The sequence below is a fragment of the Vulpes lagopus genome, chromosome 4 (genome assembly GCF_018345385.1).
Source record: "Vulpes lagopus strain Blue_001 chromosome 4, ASM1834538v1, whole genome shotgun sequence".
In the NCBI taxonomy this organism is placed as follows: Eukaryota; Metazoa; Chordata; class Mammalia; order Carnivora; family Canidae; genus Vulpes; species Vulpes lagopus.
Genome location: NC_054827.1, coordinates 29,697,473 through 29,703,552, shown reverse-complemented (window position 1 = coordinate 29,703,552; position 6,080 = coordinate 29,697,473). Strand labels below are relative to the sequence as shown.

Here is a 6,080-nt window from a genome sequence, read left to right as displayed (position 1 = left end):
AGATAGATAATATAAAAGACAAGCAACAACAACAAAACAAAGGTGAGAATATTGAAGGTAAATTCCCTTGTGCTTACTCTGGGCTACAAAGCTAGATTAGATAATCACATTGTAGGATACAAGCATTTAAGTAGATTAGGAAAATAAAGGAAAAATATCCTTTCTTTTGAGAGTTCTAAGACCATAAAGCTGTGCATCTTAAGTGGCAAATGATATCAGATTCATAGCCCATGGAACATTTTTGTAACATTAAAGGGGAAATAATTTTTGGTTTCACACAGGGATTCCATGAATTGTGGTTTATATGTCATTCTTGGGCAGGCACCATGCTAATCTTCTCTGAATCTCTCCAATTTTAATATATATGCCGCTGACACAAGTATGAATTGTGGATGGACAGTGCAGCTTGATTAGAGTGCCACGGGTTTTGTTCCCAAGTTATGTTTTAAGGAACACTAGACTCTCTCTCTTGATGCATAGAGGTGTTCTTTGCTCAAATGGACATGGGAGATCCAGCTTATTTTGCTAAAATCTTTGAAGAAGATGCATGTAGCTTCATTTAGCTTTAATTTCTTAATTTAACTTCACATGGAATCTTTTTTTCTGAGACGTATCTTGAATCTTTAATGGGACTTACAGAAGATGCTTTGGAAGATGTTCGTCCTGGAAGAGGTACAGTGGATATTGTCAGGTCAAATAATCTCACTAGGCAATGGATAAGGTGGAGGATGTCACTGGAGTCAAACTATATTTATGTAAATTACTTATGGCTAAAGTAGAAAAAAATTTTAAGATCTCAGAAAAATAAAGTTGATCTGAATTCTTGCTAGATTCATCTTTGGCCATAGATTATGCCTTGATTTTGGAAAGTAGAACAACTTTTAAGTGGTATAGTTAAAATTCTCCATGCCCTTTTTAATAATGTCCTGATTAAGTTGTCATTCATTTTTATTTCTGTCTTGCATATTATTTTCCTTTGAGGCTGACAGTTGGTGTTTGGATCACCTAAAAACAAATCTTTTCCATACTTTTCCCTCTTGTCAAGTCGTATTCGTCTCTGGAAAAAATGCTCAGCATTATCTGAAAAGAGAAAATGCTCTCTGTGTCTCATTTTCCTGAGGCAATTACTAGTTAACTATCTTTGCCTTTAGCAGAGGTAGGAATGTACATCGAGGTAGAAAAACTATGTGTACTTGGCTTCTTCTCTAACATCATTTCCTTGCATATGTATAGCTGTTCTTCTGAGGAAATCAAAGCATTTGTGCAACTATTTTATACTTTTGCCTTAAAAATGTGTATAGATTATGTTTATAAATACTATATACCTACATTCCCATGTAGACTGATCACTTAGCATTTATTCTAGTTTAAATTCCTGGGAACTCAGATAAGGCAGGTTTTCTGAGTGTAACAGCTGTGAGATGTAGTAGATAGATCTGTGGATATGGAGGTTGAAAATTAGTGTATACCTGGTTGTGCAAGGAGAGCTATACTGCTGAATCTCTAAGGTCCTTCCTACCTCTAAGATTTTATCCTCCCAGGGAGAAAAGAATAATTTGTCACATGAAGGCAATTGCCTATACATGTAACACATGGCAGAATTAGCACAGGAACCCTGGCATTCCATTCTCTCCACAGTCTAAAATTATTTCATCAAAACATTCCTTTTAATTTTGTGTTTCCTTGTGGCTTGTGCTTTGGAGATTGGATAGATTAGAAAATGTTATTGTTTTGAGATTTTTGAATTCGGATGGAATGGGTAATCAGCTAGTGACCGGAGGCTTCTGGAGCACCAGGAAAACTGGCACTGCCAACATCCCAGAGGCTTGACCACCTTCTGCTTGAGCAGATGGTAGGCAGAAACAACATCTTGAAAAGTTGAAGGAAGCCAAAGTGGAAATGGTCCTTGGAAGGCAGTTTCAGAATGTAGTGAGGTCATTCACTACACCTCGTGCATTAGTTTGTGATATACTCTACTTTTTCTCTTGCCCTTTCTTGCCTAGAACACCCTCTATTTCATGCTTTGTAGGGCTGACTTCTTTTTGTTCCTTTGAGGCTTAGCTTAAATATGATCTCCCTAGTGTAGCCTTCCTTGACGACTCAAAATTTCTAAATTGCATTACCCTGTTATTCTCTACTCTTCTCTGTTTTAAAGTCATTTGGAACATTCACCAAAACATGTAGTTACTGTATATTTCTGTTTGCTTACTTTTTTATCTCTTTCTCCCTCTCTCATTAGATTGCAAAATTCATGAAGGCTGGGACCACGTCTGTTTATTTTTCTGTGTACTCAGTATGTTTTACGAACAAATACATTTTATGAGGGGAGCCTGGATGGCTCAGTTGGTTAAGTGTCCACCTCAAGATTTCAGATTAGGTCATGATCTGGGGGTCGTGAGGTTGAGCCCTGCCTGCTTTGGGCTCTGTGCTCAATGCAGAATCTGAGATTCTCCTTCTCCTCTCTCTGCCCTTCCCCTTGCTCACACATGTTCTCTCTCTCTCATATAAAAATAAATAAATAAATAAATAAATAATAAATATTTAAAAAATATGTTTTATGAATAAATAGCTCTAAAACCTATATTCATATCATTTTAAGATTAACAATAGTATAGTCACCTGGCAAAACACATGTCACTTGGCGAAATACATAATAGCACTAAATAAATGATAGTGTAAAGTGAGAAATTGTTTTTTAAGATTAAAAATTGTAGCATGTAGGATTGAAAATATGCAAACCTCTAAAAATGCTAGAAACAGTATGCACATGTTAAAATTACATTAGAAACCAGAAGACCAAAAAGGAGTAAGACTGCTGCCCAGAAGTGTAAGAGAAGTTGTCAATGGGTGATATTTATATACAATAAAGAAAGTACAGGTTATTTTAAATTGTTTTCTTTTCCTTCTCTATTTTGGATATTGATCTTTGGTCTCCATATAGGAGCAAAGCTATCCAAGTTTAGCAAACAGACTATGAGAAAGTATCAAGCTGCTGTACAAAGATCATGTTCTCCTGGCTATAATATATTTTATTTCAGGGAACAAGAAGATGCAAAAAGGAATCTAAAGAAGTTTGATTTTAGGAAGATGGAACACATGTACTTTTTCTTATTCCTCCTACAGGTACAACAAAATGTGTTGAACATTATATACAAAACAACCATGAGATTCAGATAGATTGGAAAGAAAAAAGCAGAATGGCTAGGGACTTCAAGTTGAGGGACAATACATGGTGAATTCCCTAGGTTTTCAGTTTGCCTCCTATGTCCCAGACTGGAAGGAGCAACTTGAAAATTTGCATATACCAAAAAGACAAAACAAATAAAAAGCTGCCGCCTTAACAAAAGGACCAGGAAAGGAGTAACATAAAAGAATGAAAAATTTTAGGGCAATAATTACTCTTCTTGAGCCAAACACCACAGAACATACTTCAACTTCACCCAAGTCTACAATGGCCAAACTAGAAGTCTAGATTTCCATTCTCACCAGGCTAACATGAGGCATCTTAACACCTTATCACTATGGTGGTGTCAGAAGAGGTTGAGCATGATACTAATAGTTTTATCCTTCTTAGATGGTGAAGTGTCCCCTTCTCCTTTTCTATGGCATCACCAGAGACAATGCGGGGAGCCTGGACATTTTCTCCATACTCACCCACCCAACAATAATGAGGAAACCTACTTATTTCCTGCTGGAATAGAATTAGAAGAGGCCTAGTGGAGTAAAAACTTTTACCACCATCCAGCAGTAACACAACCCCTGCCCCCTCCCTTAGTGACTCAGTGGAAGCTGCCTGGGGAGCAATAAAAAACACTTCTTGCTGTCTTAGCTGGAATTCCCATCTCTGCCCAGCAGTAATGAGGAGCTGCCCACCCTTAATTGGATGTTAGTGAAGGCCAGTGAAAGATCCTAGACTTTTATTTGATATGCAAAGCAACAATGCAGAGCTCTCCCAGACCCTCTTTCCTTGTCAGAGCAGTATCATACAAAGACAGATAAAAAAAACAAGTTTTAAATAAGTCCAAAGTTTCATAACATAATATAAAATTGTCCAGGTTTCAATCGACAATTATGCATCAAAAAGAATGAAGAGAATCTCAACTTGAATGAAGAAAGACAAAGATAATCAGTAGACACCAACATTGAGATGATGACAGAATTATCCTACAGTGATAAAGCAACCATCATAAAAGTGTGTCAAGGAGTAATTTTAAAAATTCTTAAAACAAATGAAGAAAAAAAGGAAAGACTGAATAAAGTAAAGAAGCAGAAAGTTTCAGCAAAGCAATGGAAGATATAAAAAGAAATAAATGAAAAAATTTAGAACTGAAATACATATTAATTAAAATAAAAATATCAGTGGATGAACACAACATCAGAATGGGCAGAGAAAAAGGAAAATCTTAAAAGCATAGAAAAATATACCAAAAAAAGAGAGAAAATGACAGAACTTCAGCAACCTGGTGTATCACTGAAGTCCCTCAGAAGAATGTAAAGTGAGGCAGAAAAAGTAATTAAAGAAATAATGGCTGAAAACTTCCATATTTGGCAAAAGACATGAAACCTACAGACTCAAGGAGCCGAAAGAACCACAACATGATGAACTTACAGAAATTCACATCAAAACAGTGCAGTCAAAATTCTGAATATTAAAGACAAAGAAAAAATCTAGAAAGCAGTGAGAAAACAATACCTTACCACATACAGAGGAAAACAATTCAACAATTAGAAATAGCAGATATCTCATCAGAGCACATGGAGACCAAGAAAAAGTAACATCATTTTAGAGTGTGAAAAGAAAAGGAATTTCAACCCCAAGTTCTATATCCAGTGAAAATATTCCTTAGGAATGACACAGAAATCAAGACATTCTCAGATGAAGGAAAACTAAGGGAATCATTGCCAATAAACCAATTCTAAAAGAAGGGCTAACAGAACTCTCTTAAACAAGAAATTACAGAAGGAAACATCCAAAAAAAAAAAAAAAAAAAGAATGAACAATGGAAAGGGTAAAAATCTTTCACCACCAGTGTAGTATCAGTGAACATATATAAGTGCAATAGGTTATTGTGATACTGAATATTTTAAATTAAATTTAATGATTGAAGCAAAAATTATAGCACTCTGATGAGCATTTAAATGAACATAGAGGGAATATTTGAGCATTATATTATAAAAGGGGAAAGAGAAATTAAGGCATGGTTTCTACATTTCATTCAGATTGGTAAAATGTCAACATTGGTAGACTGTGTTAAGTTTTGTATATAAAATGTAATACATAAAGCAACTACTAAAAACATACACTCAGAAACCATATAGATAAATACAAATGAAATACTAAAAATCAAATAACTCATAACACACAGAAAAAGAAAACAAAAATGAAAAACAGAGATCACAAAATGGAAAATAGCAGACATAAGCTCTAACACATAATAATTCCATTAAATAGAAGTTGTGTAAACATAGCCATTAAAAGACAGAGATTGTCCGAGTGAATTAAAAGACATAGCCTGTTTTGCCTACAGGAGACACATTTTAGATTCACATATACAAACATGTTGAAAGTAAAGGGATAAGGAAAGATATATGATGCGCAGACCAACCATAAGAAATCCATAGTTTTTTCATTCCAAGAATGTTATATAAATGGAATATATATATATATGTATATATAAATATAATTTTTGGAATTTGCTTTACTCATACATATAATTATCCAGAGATTCATCCAGGTTGTATGTATCATATAGTTTGCTCCTTTTTAATCACTGAGTAGTCTTCAACATTGTGTATGTACTACAGTTTAACTATTCCCCTATTTTTTTAAAAGATTTTATTTATTTATTCACGAGAGACAGAGAGAGAGAGAGGCAGAGACACAGGCAGAGGGAGAAGCAGGCTCCATGCAGGGAGCCCCATGTGGGACTCCATCCCGGGCCTCCAGGATCACACCCTGGGCTGAAGGCGGCGCTAAACCACTGAGCCACCCAGGCTGCCCCTATTCCCCTATTAAAGAACATCTGAGTTGTTTCTAGTTTTTGTCTATTATGAATAAAGCTACTACAGAAATTCCTATA

The 6,080-nt window shown here is 35.3% G+C and overlaps 1 non-coding gene across 1 annotated transcript; it reads right to left on the bottom strand.

The window, feature by feature from the left end:
- Positions 1-275: 275 nt before the first annotated feature.
- LOC121490231 lies at positions 276-383 on the bottom strand. Its single transcript, XR_005987557.1, has one exon. It is a non-coding gene; the product is annotated as a U6 spliceosomal RNA (small nuclear RNA).
- Positions 384-6,080: the final 5,697 nt, after the last annotated feature.